This window comes from Eptatretus burgeri, chromosome 12 (assembly GCF_056783735.1).
Source record: "Eptatretus burgeri isolate ZD-2024b chromosome 12, Ebu_testis_v1, whole genome shotgun sequence".
Taxonomy (NCBI): Eukaryota; Metazoa; Chordata; class Myxini; order Myxiniformes; family Myxinidae; genus Eptatretus; species Eptatretus burgeri.
Window position 1 is genome coordinate 88,550,789 of NC_140972.1, and position 17,500 is coordinate 88,568,288.

Sequence of the window (17,500 nt, forward strand, 5' to 3'; positions counted from 1 at the left end):
TCTGCCAAGCTCGGTCTGGCACAGGCCAGAGACTCGAAGCTCGACGCGGGTTATCAGCATCTGTCTGGCACGTGGTGCAACACTTAACCAATTGCTCAATGTCTTTGTCCAACCCCGGCCACCACAACAGGCTACGAGCAAGACTCTTGGTCTTCACGATGCCCAGGTGACTGACATGCAGTTCTTCCAAACACCGCTGCCTGAACCTCGGTGGAATCACGGTCCTCATCCCCCACATTATGCACCGCTGGACCAACGACAGCTCCGCTGCGCGTGACGTGAAAAGTTGAAATGCCGGTGTCGAAGGCAGATCGCTCCAATTCCCCGTAGAAATCGCCTGGACGACACGGGCAAGCACCGGATCACGAGACGATTCCACTGCAACCTGCCTGGCCGTGACCGGCCCGCTTTGGACCTGGTCCAGCGCAAACACATCGACCCGGTCGCCCAGCTCAGACGCAGCTGGACCCTCCGCACACGCAAGCGTGAGAGCCCGTCGCAGTTAGCATGCTTCTCGGTGCTTCGGAACTGAATATCATAATCGTAAGCACCCAGAAACAGACACCACCGCTGTATTTGCACCGCTGCTACCACCGGCACCCCGCGTTCGGGTCTCAGGATGAATTGAAGGGGTTTGTGATCCGTCTGTAAAATGAAATGCTGTCCCAGCAGATATTGATGAAACCTCCGCACACCCCAGACGAGGCTGAGAGCCTCCCGTTCGATCTGGGCATATCCGCGCTCTGCTGTGGACAGGGTCCGGGATGCAAAACAAACAGGCCGCTCTGAACCATCGTCAATCCTGTGGGAGAGCACTGCCCCGATGCCATATGCAGAGCTGTCGCATGCCAATAGGAGCGGACGCACAGGCTCGTAGTGCACGAGGACCGTATCCTCTGTGAGCAGCCGCTTGACGCGGTCGAACGACGCCTGGTGTGCAGGCCCCCAAATCCAGCGCTCGTCCTTCTTGAGCAACCGCGTTAACGGCGCAAGTTGTGAGCTGAGCCCTCGCACGAACCTTTGGTAATACTGGGCCATACCAATGAACGCGCGCAGCTGCGTCTTGTCGCGAGGCGGTGTCATGCGCTGAATCGCCTCCACCTTTCGAGGACCTTTCAACAGCCCCTCCGGCGTGATGATGTGCCCAAGGTATTCCAAGCGCTGCTTGAAGAACGCGCACTTGTTCCTGTTTAAGTGCAGGCCGCACGCTTCTAGCTTCGTCAGCACTCGGGCAATGTTCGCCAGATGCTCGTCCGCCGTTTTCCCCGCAATGAGTACATCGTCCAGGTAGGTCTGAGCGGGCAGGCCACTGCAAACCTGATCCATAGCTTTCTGCCACAAAGCTGGGGCCGAAGCAATCCCAAAACAGAGTCGGGTATATCGATAGAGTCCTTGACACGTGTTGATTGTTAAAAGCTCGCTACTCCCGGGATCCATCGGCAGGTGAAAATATGCATCACGCAGGTCTAGCTTCGTGAAGTATCGACTCCCCGCCAATCGCGCATATATTTCATCGATTGACGGCAATGGATATTGCTCCACGCTGAGCCCCGGGTTAACTGTGGATTTGAAGTCCCCGCACAATCGGACGTCCCCATTCCGTTTCAGCACCGTGACAACCGGGGTGGCCCAATCCGAGCATGACACCCGTTCGATCACTCTACAGGCCTCTAGCCTATCCAGTTGACCCTTGACCTTGTCCCGCAGGGCATACGGCACCGGACGCGGTTTACAAAACCGAGGAATCACCCCCTCCTTCAAGAAGAGTTTCGCCTCCATGCCCTTGAGTTTTCCAAGGTCGTCTCTAAACAAACCTTGATGTCTTTGAAGAATCTCCTCCAACTGATCCTCCCACTGGCTCGGCACGGGTTGCACAAGGTGAACTGCGGCCCAGTCTAGCCTGATGCGGGTAATCCAATCTCGGCCGAGGAGAGACGGCCCCCTCCCCCGTACGACGTACACCCGAAGCGTGGCGACCTGGCCTTGGTACCGCACAGACACGTCTGCCATCCCGACTGGCGTTATCTTCTCGCGGGTGTACGTGAACAGCGCGAGGTTTGACCTGATAAGCTTCAAGCCGTTGAGTCTACGCGCGGTCTGTTCGCCGATGAGCGACACCGCTGCTCCCGTATCGACCTGGAATGTGATCGGCGTTTCGTTCACTTCGACCTCCACGTCATCGGGCGCGCCGTCGTCGGGCCAACTGAACCCAGGCTCAACAATGGCCGCTGGTTCCGCCCCGAGTCGCGTCGCACATCGCCGTCCACGACTTTAACGGTCGCCGACGCCCCACGGCACACACGCGCCAAATGACCCACCTTGTGACAATTCAAACACACGTTGCCTTTATACGGGCATGCATGGCGCAGGTGTCGACCTCCACATCCCAAGCATGTCCGCGGTGTCACCCCGCCGCACGCGTGGCTGCGCGGCGACGTCCGACCCGCATCGAAGGTCGTACGCGGGTCCCGGGGTGCTCGCGACCCCGCGTGGCCGGTGATGGCTCGAACATCCCCGCGAGTCTGCTCAACCGCCATGTGTGCTTTCATTTTCTCCACGATGTCCCGAAACGCCAGCCCGTCATCCCGGGGCCTGTTCGGTGTCACTAAATCACCCAGCAGCCGATAATGCTCCGGCGAAAGCGAAGCGAGCAAGATTGACTTCTGCTTGCTCTCGTCGACCACATCGTTCGCGTGGAAATAGCAATCCAATTGCTCTGAAAACGATTCGAAGTCGTCCCCGTCGAAAAGGGCATAAGTCCGTATGATCCCATCTTCGTCAGCCAACTAGTGTGTACTAGGTGCGGTGGGACGCAAGAAGCACGCGGGCCACCATCTACTCCGCTTTATTGCGCGACCAGAAGCACAGTCCTGCCACCCCTAGCGGGCGAGGCATGATATACGAAAACCCAATCACGTGACACAGCACAGCCAGCAATGAGTCCAGATCTAAATCCCATTGAACACCTGTGAAGATATCTGAAAACAGCAGTTGGGAGAAGGCACCCTTCAAATCTGGGAGAACTGGAGCAGTTTGCACAAGAAGAGTGGACCAAACTGCCAGTAGAGAGTTGAAGGAAGCTCATACATGGCTTGAGGAAGTGCTTGACTGCAGTTGTTTTGACCAAAGGCTGTGATAACAAATTTTAAGTGGAGGGTGTCACTAATTTTGTCAATGCCATTTCTTTTTATTTTCTGATTTAAAAGGATATATTAAGTTCTGAATCAAAAATAAAGGTTCCATAATATTAACAGTGAATTATAGAATTGTGAACATGAAATACTTTTGTCAATTTCAACTTATTACCTTCGCATTCTGCGAAAGGTTATGTTTTGGTCGCTGTGTATTTACTTATTTGTGAATATGTGTGTTTGTTTGTTATTCGCATAACTCAGAAAGTATAAAAACGAATTGCATAAAATTTGGTGGGATGATTTGTGAGTATCGAAGGACGATTTGATTAGATTTTGGGAGCGATCGGGTCAAAGTTCAAGGTCAAGGTCAGGAAAAGGTCAAAAACACTCTTTTGAGCATAACTTCCTTCAAAATACAGCTATCGACATGCAACCACCGCCATATTGTTCCAGGACGAGATACCTTTGGGATATGTAGTGTCGGATTTGACGTAACGTCATCGGAAGTGCGTCTAAATGACGTCACAAGATGACGTAAATTTTCAATTTTCGATCTCATCAGTTTTGATCATACCGTTTTGTAGGACTTACCTGAAGGACGTCACACACCAAATTTGACATTGGACTGACCGTTATGACGTTATTGACGTTTGAACATGACGTTTTTCAATTGTGGCTCTAATGTCCTGATATTTTACATTCAAATATCTATATAATTTACAAAGCAGTCTCCCAAATCCAGGCATCAGGATCAGTCCCAAAATATCTGTTTATTGATGTGCAGGTTTTGCCAATTAACTCTGTAGTCAAGGTCAAGGTCACACTCAAGGTCAAAATATACTTGTAGGCATAGCTTCAGATCTAATAGAGCTATTGACATGAAACCAACATTAAAACGTTCAGTGAACTTCGAGCATTCAGAATGCTAGTCCCCGATTGGACGTGACGTCCCCGGAAGTGCGTCAAAATGACGTCAAAAGATGACGTCATTTTCAACTTTTTAATTTTTCAGTGTTTATCATTCCGTTTTGTTGGACTGCCTTCAAGGAGGTTACACACCAAAGTTGACGTCAATCGGACTGACGGTTGTGACGTCATGGACGTTTTAAAATGACGTTTTTCAAATGTGCCCGGAAAAAAGTTGCGGCGGCGAAGGTATGCGCTCTCCCGAGTGCCCGTTCTAGTTTTTCAAGAAAATTGAGTTTTTTGAAAAAACGTGCAAGGGTGCCAATATTTTTGGCCATTACAGTCGAAGCTGTTTTGTTAATTTTCTTTATTTTATAGATCAAAAGGTCAAGGATGTAATGGTCAAGGTCAAGGATATAAAATATCATTATATCAGTGACCCAATATGAGCCAATTCATCGAGTGTAACCTGCCTTCTGTCCAAACGGTCAAGGGAAGAAATGACCGCATTTTCCGATGTATTGACCGCGGATGTGTATTGACCACATCCCTGTTTGTCACACAAAAAATTAATATAATTTCTGGTGTATTAACCACACCAATGTTTTCACCCTCAAAAGAAATGAATTTGTTGATCATTTTATTTTCTGATCTCGATCTTAATACATTTGGATATTAACTTTGTGCGTAACAAAGTGACACAGGTATCAACCTGCTTCCTCCCATGTCCGCCTAGTTTCATCGAACAGTCTTATTCTCATTTTCAAGAAGTTGAAGATAGGGGAGGACACCAAAAAAACCAAGTAGTTTTTATTTTTATTTTTTTTATTTTTGATATTGGAGAGAGGATTTTTTTTGTTTCAAGAAATAGGAAGAAGAGGGATTCATACCAGTATCATACATATTTATTGTGGACTTGTGGCCCTGAAAAGGGCTGTTTGGGTTTAATGACACTTTTCAGCTTGACGCGAAGACGCTTTTCATCTTTGAGCAAGTCCCTGTCGCTGTTCACATTGCTTTCAACATCATTTGCAGCCACTCCTCCTCCCCCCCTCCTCCTCCCAAATGATGTAGTCCTCTCTGCCATCCATGTTGTTTGAGATGCAGCATTTCAGAAATGCGCGCTTGATGATGTCCGACAGCATCTCCTCCCACACCTTGACGATCCAGCCGAAGATCATCGGAAGGTCGACCTTCGAGGAGGGGACAGCGAGTAAGAGAGAAGGGTGGGGGAGGAGGAGGGAAAAAAGACAGGAGAGGGGTTGAGGTGGGGTTAGCAAAGAGAATGATATGTGATGCATCATGACCAACAACATAACCAAAGGCAGTGTTGTGCTGGATGTGCGAATGAGACCGCTTCCCACCCCAGGAGCCTGGCAGGGTGGGCTATGACCGCCGTGGCCCAATAGGGAAGTGTGATTCGGGATACAGCACGTTGCTTTGGGTCGTCACCCCGCCTTTTACCTGGGGATTATCAAAGGTGGATCGCGAAGCGGTCCTCCCTCTTTTCATCTGCCTGCTTCACCTTCATCTTCGTCTGTTTGCCTCACCCCTTCCTTCACCTCTCTGCTCCACCCTTTCTTCACTGCTCCTCGTTGTCTGCCTGTCGCTGCAGCTACACTTGAGGTGGTGCGCGACAGACATTCTTTTGTGACCAGTGCGGAGCACACGTTTCCACAAGCCCCGGCAGTGATTAAGCAGGAGATAATGCGCCGACTCTTGTGGTGGGATCTCTCTCTCTCTCTCTCTCTCTCTCTCTCTCTCTCTCTCTCTCTCTCTCTCTCTCTCTCTCTCTCTCTCTCTCTCTCTCTCTCTCTCTCTCTCTCTCTCTCTCTCTCTCTCTCTCTCTCTCTCTCTCTCTCTCCCTCTCCCTCTCCCTCTCCCTCTCTCTCTCTCTCTCTCTCTCTCTCTCTCTCTCTCTCTCTCTCTCTCTCTCTCTCTCTCTCTCTCCTCTCTCTCCCCTCTCCTTCCACTCCTCTGTCTCGTCCCCTCTGGATGCATAGAAGAGCATCTATTACAGATTTGCAATCACAGTTTCCTCCAGAACCACACCACACCTCCCACTCCCCCACCTGAGACACCACTATTTCTCCCTCCTACCTCCCCCAAAGTGAACTGGGTTGCCTTGGTCAGCCAACCGCACAAGGTATTGTGAGGCCATTTGTCCTCATCTACTCTCTTTCTTTCTGGCTTTATAATCTTCTGTGTGTGTGTGTGTGTGTGTGTGTGTGTGTGTGTGTGTGTGTGTGTGTGTGTGTGTGTGTGTGTGTGTGTGTGTGTGTGTGTGTGTGTGTGTGTGTGTGTGTGTGTGTGTGTGTGTGTGTGTGAGTGATGGTGCCTATCGTAGCATAAGTTAAGATTGTCGAAGTTCTAACGGGATAAGTCTGCTCTGCTTTTGCTTTTGTAAATTTCTTCGCTTTTGCCACACCCCACAAATTCCTTGCTGTCCCTGCTGTACATACGAATAAACCCATTCACTGTGCCATATACCTTTCGTCGCTTGATTACAAATGAATACTTGTATAGAAATGTTACCCCAAATGTTGCCATATACCCCAATGATCTGTTTTCCTCGCCAGTACGTCCTTGGGCAGTTGTGCTCGGCTGCATCTGATCCGGTTAGGTGATCCGGTTTGAACAAGGGTGTGTCCCCCGTTAATTAGATCACGTGACCATTAGGTAACGGGTATTCATTAGACGGAGGACCCTAAGTCACGTGGTTGAGTTATTGGCGTTCACGCTCGATTTGTGACCCGCCGCGTCTTGAAGTTATCCGTGTGCGACGACCTGCAATGCCGGAGAGTCTGGTGGGAACCCAAGGAAGCTCCCCCCCCCCCCCCCCCCCTCTTGTTCTTCTCGCTCCCGACCCCGGGTCCGCAACAATATATACAGCACGAGCAAATCTAAATTTTAATGCAAGACCTTGTATTCTCGGAGATAACCATCAAATTTTATTGATGTGCAGGTGTAGCTGAAAGGGCATTACTTCGTATGAGCTTCCCTGAACTTTCAACCTTCTGGTGCAGTGATGTCAGGTTAGAATTTCATGTTTTACAGTTCATTGTATAAGCTTCACAATGAGTCTTGAAAGATGTTCAAAAACTGCTTTTTAGAGTTTAGCTTCAACTTTTAACAATCTTTCATGACGACACATTACTTTTTTTATTTTACTCTTGGTTGCATTTCATCCAAATTTGTCTTCAGTCTGTTTGTTTTAACAAATGTCTAAAGTTGTTTTTATTTGTAGAAGTGGAGGATGAGAAGTTCGCTATTCCGAAAGGTAGATTCCTTTGAACTCTGTGCTCTGCCACCTTTGGTGGACAGAAGTTATGTTTTCATCCTTGTCTGTCTGTCTGTCTGTTTATTTGTCTTTGAGCATGACATCTCAGAGTTAGAGATGGATTCGGACGAAACTTGGTGAACAGGTTCGGTGTGTGACAAGTATGAATTGATTGGATCTTCGTGAAGATGCGGTTCTGGATCCGGATACGAGAATTATTTTCCCCCGCCGCATGGCGGAAGGGGGATATTGTTGATTTCTCTTGTGATTCTTCACTGCTGAGAGATGTGGCCAAAAAAAGATACACAGTACACACAATATTTCAAAAAATGATGGAATAGTTATTGGTGTATTGATGGATGAGTTGAGGCAACCAGAACAAGCTGATGAGATTTTGTTTCCTGATGAGAGGAATTTCCTCCTCTCCAAGGATGTCAAACAAAAGGGATTGTCCTTACTCGATCCTTTCAATCTTTGATCTTGAGACCAAATAGCAGAGCATGCAGTGAAAGCACACATTGTGCCTACGGCCGGATTAAGACGTTGCGGGGCCCTCGGCCATTTTAAATGTTGAAGGCCATATCCAATGCTCTATTTGTCTATTCACATTCAGTTTTGTGGAGATTGGTGAATGCTTCATCCAAAAGCCATAGGTGTGGGGCCCCTTCAAATGGTGCCCGAGGCCATGGCCTGACTGGCATGTGCCTTAATCTGGCCCCGATTGTGCGATGAACCCTTGGTGCTCGCCTTACCTCCCTGGAAGTGCATCAACATTGAAGCGTCATCTGGAAAGGTTGTGGCTACTTTTTGTGGGATTGCAGTGTCAATGCTCTCATGACTCTCCATTTCATCAGGTGAGAGACATTATATTGAGGATTACTGTGCTGATGAACTGCCACAGTTGTAAGATGCTATCAACAACCGGGGAAACATGCCTGGAGGAGTGTTGATTCTCCAGAACAATGCATTACCAAACATCGTCTTGGTTGCATTGACTGCAGCAACCAAACTGTGACTTTTAACTGCTTCTCCAGACATTTTCTGTAGATTCAGTTCCTTTATGTTTCTTTCTGTTTCCCAAGTTAAAAGAAGACCTTTGAAGAAAGAGTTTTTGTGAGAATGAGGAAATAATTTCAGAGGTTGAGAACATTCTGAAAAAGCAAGATCAGGATGTTTACAAATCTCTTTTATCAAGATGCAACAGAGATGGACGAACTGCAATTATGTCAAGGAAGACTATGTTGAAAAATAAATAATGTTTTTTTTTTTTTGGTCAGGCAAGAAACTGAACACCCGTCATTTAACTGAAATAACTGAACAGTGGAGGTTTGGATGTGAGAGTGAAATGAGAAACCAAGGTTCGAGAAACATGGAAAGATGTTCATGGAAAGGAAGCTTTATTCAGGTGGAGTTATGAGAAGAGAAATTTTAAATAATTACAACATTGAATGTTTTAAGGACAGGATTTGAATTAGATCTTGATTGAAGTTGTTTACATGGAATCTGCAGGTGGGTTTGGTAAGCTGGTTCGGGTCAAGGTTATTGGGAGTCAAGACGATGGCCATAGTTCAGAATGGAGATGATTCAGCAGAATATTTGAAGTCAATCCAGACGATGGCAGCAGCTAAATGGAGGAAAAGAAACATAAATACAATGTTTGAGTTGATATGTGTTTGTTATTACAGTCATGAAGTCACACACGATGTACAGTAATGAAGTCATCCATGATGTACAGTGATGAAGTCATACATGATGGACAGAAATTAAGTCATCCATGATATTCAGTCATGAAGTCAAGCAGTGAACACCAACGGTTAATATCTGCAGTTCCCTTCATGATTGGCATTGATTGTATGAACCAGCGAGAGACTTCACCTGCTCGATGGATTCACTCAACTTATTAAATTCTCTACATTTGGAACTATTTAGATCTCATCATGATATTTTGAACAAGGAAGTGACAGATTGACAAACATGGACACAAAAAGGATCCAGGTGATGAAATAACTCCATCAAGTGTTTACCGTACCTTAGTTCTGGAGACTGTTCATTTGAAAAAGGTTGAATCAGCCATCTGCATGAGCCTGGTGTATCGCCTTGCATTCCTGGAGAGCTTGTATGATGGAGTGATGAGGGAATCACTTCCAAACATGGCATCTTCCTCTCCAGCAGCCATAAATATGACTTCTTCCTCTGCAAACACATCAACAAAAGGAAGTCAAAACCACTCAAGAACATTGTCATCATAATCTCCATCGTTGTCCTCCCTTCCAACACAACCCTGGAATGAATATCTATCTCTCTCCATCTCTCTGTGTTTCTCCCTTTGCCTCATTTTCTGCATTTCAGTTCATGTTTTATTTCACTTTTCCCTCCACTTTCACTTATTGATTTTCTCCATCACCAACTCCCACTGGACTCGAATGAACGTTTAATTTCTGTCACCTTACAAGGGAATTTCTGCAATTTTGGTCCATCATTCCTGTGCTTCAGAGAGAGCCCACAAATCCCCACTTACTGTCTGAATTGAAATAACAAAACCTCATCTGATGACGTTGAAGTGAACCATGATGGAGTGCTTCATGGAAGGCAGCTCAAGTCATCCATCGCTGATTGAAAGTGGCATTGTAAAAATTTTATTTTTCAAACAATTTATTTTAATGAACATCCAGGTGTTCACAATGAATTCTGTATGGAAACATTAACACTCATTCCAGACTTTCACCAATTGTAAGATTTGTTTGGTGCTTGTCTGGCTTCGAGTGAAGCAAAATATTGATTTGTTTTCAACACTTCTGAAACACAGACAAAATGGGACACGATGGAGGTGAAGAACATCTAATTTAGACAAAGTTTCGGATAATTTGTTATGTAAGGTAAGATTCTTGGTAACATACGTTCCAGCCGGTAGGATGGTTTGACGTATGACGGTGGTGGAGGAGGGAACGGGCGTCTCTTCTGAGGGGTCTTTGGAAAAACAATAAAAATAAGAAAGATTAAATACATTGATATGTTCATCAGTTTGATAACTTGTGCAGGATGTGGCACAAAATGAAAAGCACTGATAGAACAGGTAATCAGTGATAAGGTGAATTAGTTGATCTAATCCAATCAAGGGGAGTTAAAATACTTATGGTAAGAATGCTTACCTGTTGAAGGGCCTGAATGTGGTTGAGCACCTCAACACCATGCTGCTTCTGCTGCTGTTGCAGCACTTGATCAGAATGAGGCCTCTGTTCCTGCTGGAACCCTTGAACAACATCTTGTGTTTGCTGTTGCTGCTGTTGTGGCTTGCTATCATGGCGAGGCTTCTGTTGTTTTGGCTCGCTATCATGGCGAGGCTTCTGTTGTTGCTGTGTCGCACCAACACCGTGGGGTTTCAGTTCAATTCCTGTACTTTTCTTTGCTGCCTGTCTTTGCTTCTTCATTTGTTTTTTGAAGATTTTTTCCTGTTCTTTGAGCAGGTGTTTCTCTTGCTGCTTCACCTGTTGTTTTTCATTCCAATTTTGAGACCACTCATTGGCATTCTCATTCCGTTTTTGCTGTCGATGCAGTTTCCAGTCAGCAATCTTTTGCACATGTTCTGCCTCCTCCGCATCAACATTTGCTTCTGCCTCCTCGTTGGTCTCGTCAGATTTTTGACAAGGTTTTTGAGTTCTTGATCAGTTACCGTCTCTTTTTTCTGTTCCACTCGTCTCTGTTCTTCCTGTTCTACACGTCTCTGTTCTTCCTGGTCTCGTCGTCTCTGGTCTTCCTGTTCTATTTGTCTCTGTTCTTCCTGTTGTATTCGTTTCTGTTCTTCCTGTTTGAGTCGTCTTTCTTCTTCTGCACTTAATATCTGGTTTTCCTGTTCTCCTCGTTTCTGTTCTTCCTGTTTGAGTCGTCTTTCTTCTTCTGCACTTAATATCTGGTTTTCCTGTTCTCCTCGTTTCTGTTCGTCCTGTTCTCATGGGTTCTGCTTCTTCTGTTCTCGTCGTTTCTGCTTTTCCTGTTTTCTTCGTCTCTGTTCTTCCTCTCTTAGCCTCTGCTTTTCCTGTTTTCGTCGTCTCTGTTCTTCTGCTCTTAATCTCTGGTTTTCCTGTTCTTGTTGTTCCTGTTCTTCCTGTTCTTGTCGTTTCTGCTTTTCCTGTTCTAGTTGTTTCTGCTTTTCCTGTTCTTGTCGTTTCTGCTTTTCCTGTTCTAGTTGTTTCTGCTTTTCCTGTTCTTGTCGTTTCTGCTTTTCCTTTCTTAGTCTCTGCTCTTCCTGTTCACATCGTCTCTGTTCTTCCTGTTTTAATCGTCTCTGTTCCTCCTGTTCTTGTCGTCTCTGTTGTTCTTGTTCTCGTCGTTTCTGCTTTTCCTGTTCTAGTCGTCTCTGTTCTTCCTTTTCTCGTCGTCTCTGTTCTTCCTGTTCTTGTCGTCTCTGTTGTTCCTGTTCTCGTCGTTTCTGTTCTTCCTGTTCTTGTCGTCTCTGTTGTTCCTGTTCTCGTCGTTTCTGCTTTTCCTGTTCTTGTCGTTTCTGTTCTTCCTCTCGTCGTCTCTGCTTTTCCTTTTCTCCTCGTCTCTGTTCTTCCTCTCTTAATCTCTGGTTTTCCTCTTCTCTTCGTCTCCGGTTTTCCTGTTCCTGTCGTGTCTGTTCTTCCTGCTCTCGTCGTTTTTCCTCCCTTACGTCACTTTGCCAAACCTCTTGTTCCCGAGTGTGCACATCTTTTTCCCTCTTATAAATCTCCTGCTCCAGCTGATGTGCTTCTTTCTCTCTCTTGAACAACTCTTCCTCTTTTCTTTTTTTTGTCTCTAAAAACCGTTCTTGCCGACCACGCTCCTCCTCTTCTCGCTGGTTCAACACTCTCTCCATTTTCTCAACATCCTTTTCTCGTTCTCTAATCTCTTCCTCTTGTCGGCATGTCTCAATCTCTCTGTGTTTTATTTCCCCTTCTTTTAACATCTTCTTTTTTCGAATTGAGCCCGTTTTTCCTGCTCCATTCCCTCGAGTTCAGAAATCCCTTTCTGTAATTTCTCCACCATGTACTCACTCTTGAGAACCTCTTTCTCTTTTCGTTCGATCTCAAGCCATGCACGTGTATGCTCCTGATACACTGATTCCCTCCATTGCACAAATTTTGTGAATTCTCTCCGATCTTCCTCCTCTATTTGCCTCCACTCTGCCGTCTTTCTTTTCTTTAGCTCTTCATTATGCTTTTTTATCTCCTCCTCTTCCTTTCTTTTCCTCTGCTGTTCTTCCTCTATTTCCTTCTGCATTTCTTTCTCTTTCCTCCATTCCTCTTCCTCATATTTCTGTTGCACAACTTTTTTCTGAACTGTTTGCTCTCCAAGCTGAACTAACAGTTCTCTTTCTTTCAGTTCTTCCTCTTTTTGGTGCAACTTTTCCCCCATCTCCTGTAGTTTTTCATTCTCCCTCTGCCACAACATCATCCTTTGATCCTCCTGTTCCTTTGCATCTTGCATCTCCACTGTTTCTGTTTTTGGAAGCTCCTCGAACAACGGCTGCTCTTTCGTTCCCATTTTGTTCTTTAAATGTTTGCGGCCACATCCAAAACTGCAAGAAACAAACACAATACTTGTCAGTTTGAACTAAAGTGAAGTACAGTAACTATTATATAATGTGAAGTGTGGTGTCTGTCCGTATGTTTGAAAGGTCGCACGTTCGGCTGTCTCCCGTTTCTAGTGGCCGCTTCTCACACACTGCGTTTCAAAAGCTCCACATGCAGGCAAAGTTTAACATTTAACCAGAAGAAATGCATGACACCAAACGAGATGTATTATAAACATATAAATACAACATGGAATCACAGTTTGTTTAACAATGCATGAAGATATGACCTGGGCTGAAAGGATGGCCTCCAGGAATGCGCACTTGCCTCAAAGCTGTCTCACCAGCCTGGGTTAGCATCCTGAGTGTTTCACCTACTGGGTGAAAAATCAATGTGTGTGCCGTTCCTCCGATGTACGTTAAACTGGGTGCCCCGTCTGCCATCAGTTGATGGACGTGAAAGATCCCCACGGTGGTCTTTGAGAATGAAGTGTGGGCGTGCTATTGGTGGCAGTATGGCCAAATTACAAATTCCTGCCAAAACTACTGCTGGGAAGGCAATGGCAAAACATCCCGTCTTACCCTTGCTCAGGATCCTGCTTCGGCAGTGACACCGATGCTCCAGGTGATTATGAGGATTCTCAAAATGTTGAACAAACCAAATGTCAGCGTTGTTAATAACAGGAGCCTTTCCTAAAAGTCTTGAAGCAAAGGTTGCAGTGATAATAATCATCTATCTATAATTCCAGCAATCTCTGTGTGTCTGTCTGTCTGTCTGTCTGCGTCCGCCGTTTCTCGACGACCGCCAGGCCGATCTCATTGAAACTTGCCAGGAATATTGCCGGGGACCCGCGGATGTGCCTTCTCGAGGTTTGCCATCGATCGCACGAGGGTTTCCCAAGTTACGGCCATTTTATTGCTTTTTCAGTGTTGAAAAGTTGTATATATTGCAGCTGAAGGTGTCGTTCCACCTTCTCACCTTATCATGTAAATTTTTTCCCAAATTATTAATAACCGCACGACCACCGGTCCGATCGAATTGAAACTCGCCAGGAATATTGTGGAGCACCCGCGGATGTGCCTTTTCAAGGTTTGATATCGATCGGAAGAGCGGTTCCCAAGTTACGGCCATTTATCTGTCGACCAATATCTGTGAGAGAGGGGGACGGGAGAGGGAGGATGAGAGTTGGGGTGAGAGAGAGAGGGGCGAGAGAGGAGGGGGGGAAAGGAAGGGCGAGACTGCGGGGAGCGAGGGGGGCGAGAGAGAGGGGGCAACACAATTCTTCTTCGTTTGATATGACGTCACAATTGACGCTGGGGACCTGAGTATGTTTCCCAAGTTATGGCCATTTATGATACGGTTGGTCCAATCTAATTGAAATAATGCCCCAATCCTGTTGTCGTTTACGCACCTACGGGCCCGTACTCGTTTAATTAAATAACTACAACAGGCACTCTTTTGATCGCATACCTCCACCAGGCTGAACAGTTCATGTTTTGTATCCCACTGATAGGTCGGATCTGGATCTGGACCTGAACCAAAATCGAATCAATTGTTCTTCTCACCTATAACCAACTCATCCACAAAGTTTTATCATAATCCGTTCATAACTTTTTGAAGCATCATGCTATACATCGTTTTTGGCCTCATCTCTCAACGGTGAAGAATCACTTGAAAATTAAAAAAATTATCGTATCCGGATGTTAATCGAAACAGAATCTAATCATCCTTGTCACACACCCAACCCTCACCAGGTTTCGTCCGAATATGTCCATGATTTTTTTGAGATATCGTGTTATATATGTCGGTCATAGTTATATCAATCAATTTGGGAAGAATCACTTTAAAATTTATCGGATCCATTTCTGAATCTTCAATAAAATCGAATGGGTTCGTTTTTGTCAGACACCCGACCTGTCCACCAAGTCCACCATTGACAACTTCGAGCTTCAGTCCAGTTAACCTTGTTGGACTCTTTTCAGATGCCTGAGAAACTGGACCCTTTCAATACCTTCGACCCTAACCTTCAATTGGAACAGACCCTTCAGACCTGAAAACCATCGATCACCTTTTAAACACACACCACACAAACATCGACAGTCTTCTTGAAAACACAGACTTTACTTTTTTCACAAGTAATGTTCAAACCCGACCCACCTAGAGGGTGGGTACTCTGCTCGTTATTTGTGAAAGTTAAATGTAAATTCGTTTAAAATTTCTGAGCTATCTTGTCCCCTTGGATGAAGGAATTATAATATTGATGAAAATGTCACTTGTGTTCCTTGCCAGTGAACGTGGGGCTTTTTATTGTGCCTCTTCTTTCTATTGAAGCACGACGATGGTCGAAAGGATATCACAACCACAAATAAGAAGATGGCGATGGAGACGAACACCACATCACGAAATGTGGAGATCACTGGTTCCTCCGCAGCCTCATTCTGGAAAATCTATGGACATGGAAAAGGGCAGGGACAGGAGAAAAGTTTATTACATTTGAAATTAAACTAAACAATATATTTACAATTATTTAACAAAATCCCAAACTTCGTGACAAAGAACAAGATGCTGGTGAAATTTTTTTAAGAGTACAAACACAACGGGTCATGGAATGTATGAGAATTTATCATTTGTTAAAGATAAGGGTTTAGACCCAACTTTTCAAGGTACATTTCATCATCATCATCATCATCATCATCATCATCATCATCATCATCATCATCATTCTCATCCCGTTTTCAATCCTCTGCAGGATGAAGGTGTTATTGAACTCACACTGGGTACATTCGTTTCGTGACCATGTTTGACAAGAACATTTTGTAAAAGGGTTTGAAAGGAATTTGTGATTTGTTCAGAATGCTGGTGATAACTCACCGACTCTTTGTGAGAAACACCGTGGGATCTTTCACGTCCACCAATGAGTAAAGTGTCCCGTGAAGATTCCTCCATCGACACGACCATGAAGGAGCTTCTTGAAGGGACAAATTCCAACTTTGCTTGGTGAGGAAAGTTAACCCAAAACCTGCAGTTTCTTACCAAAGATAAACTCTCTCTTGTATGGGATCATGGCAATGAGGGATCGCAACCATTGAAAGGACAGACAAGGAAGATTAAATATGGGATGTAAACTGTGCACCAACACACACTGGCCGACTCCTTTTTAAACGCCACAACAGGAATCTTTGACTTCTCCCAAAAAGTGACATTGGACAAAACAGCCATCTTAATTTGGTCTCTGAAGGGATAGAACGTGAAGCTGGCTGTCCCATTATAACGGAATATCCTGGTTCTGGTGCACAATGACAGCTTTTCAAGATGGATCCTATTACAATGGAATTAAACTCGGATAAGACAAAAGAAAATGTCCCAAACAATGAAGGAAATTACAAAACAATTAATAAAATTGCAATTTCACTTGACCGCCACCATCACAACAACCACAACTTGTATCACAACTTCCATTGTCACTCTCATCATCACCACCACCACACTATCACTCTCAACACACCTCCTCCTCCACAACTACCCCACCAACACCACTTCTATAACATGACCATCACTCTCCTCCAACCAGAGATCACTCCCTGTCCTTCCACCTTTCCAATCCCAAGGTTAATTCCCAATTGATCCCCGGATTTCACTCCAATACAAGTTTATATTTCGGACTCCTCGGTATGAAAAGGTACAAATATCGAACAAACCATTTCACATTGATCACCTCGCCGCCATTCCACCATTTAACTAACATCACACGTGGTAATCAATGTGAATTGTTACTCCCAACTTGCCGGCTCCATGATACAAGACGCCATTTGTATTTTTCCCTCCTCCATCCGTAGTCCGTGTGGAATCCCGTGCAGGCACGAACAACTTGATGGAGTCACAAACTCTCAATACAACACCCGTTCCCTTTTACATTGAACCACAGAAACTACAAATAAACGAACTCCTTTCGTGTTGTGTTCCTTGCCGAGTCCGTCATCTCTTACAATCCCCTTACCTGCTGCGGAGGTCGCGATGTCCCACCAACGACGACCAGCACGAAGAGCGCGATAAGAAGCAACATCTCTGCCGTCCGTCGATCCTCCAACCGACGTTTCAACAATACGTCTCTACCTTATGTATTACCTATTGTTCGAATTATCATTGTGACGTCAAACAACCTCTGTGACATCAGTGAGGTTAGTGTTTGACGAGAACGAATTGATCGGATCGGGAAACAGAAAGGAGAATTTATTTTAATTTTTAACTCATTCTTCACCATTCAGAGATGGGGTCAAAACGATATACGGCACGATATCCCAAAAAGTTATATGGACGGACTATGACCAGTGATGTCACGTGACTTTGAGAAACTGGATCGTGGAAAATGCCCACTGTGACGTCATCGACAGGTTAACCGTCCCACATCTTTTAACATGACACCATTTGAGTCCCTAAATGAGTGATAAATGAAACACACACACACATGTTATCATGGTAACCAAAACCATAAATAACACTCACACGTCACACACTGAATCTCACAATGAACAATCAACTTTCAGGATGAGTTCAGGTCAAACCAGCGATTTTACACAAAACTGGATATTTCAATAAATACTGTGGCTTGGTGAACGTCATAGATTCACTTCCTGTGTTCTTACAGGTTG

At 45.3% G+C, this 17,500-nt stretch overlaps 1 long non-coding RNA gene and 1 pseudogene across 1 annotated transcript in view; one reads left to right on the forward strand and one right to left on the reverse strand.

The window, feature by feature from the left end:
- Window positions 1-15,448, forward strand: part of LOC147016084 (uncharacterized) — a 19,729-nt gene extending 4,281 nt beyond the window's left edge. The window contains exons 2-3 of the long non-coding RNA XR_015050151.1: window positions 7,006-7,075; window positions 14,834-15,448. This is a non-coding gene — a long non-coding RNA (uncharacterized LOC147016084). The remainder of the gene's footprint in view (window positions 1-7,005; window positions 7,076-14,833) is intronic.
- LOC147016085 (uncharacterized) lies at window positions 11,267-12,838 on the reverse strand (annotated as a pseudogene).
- Window positions 15,449-17,500: the final 2,052 nt, after the last annotated feature.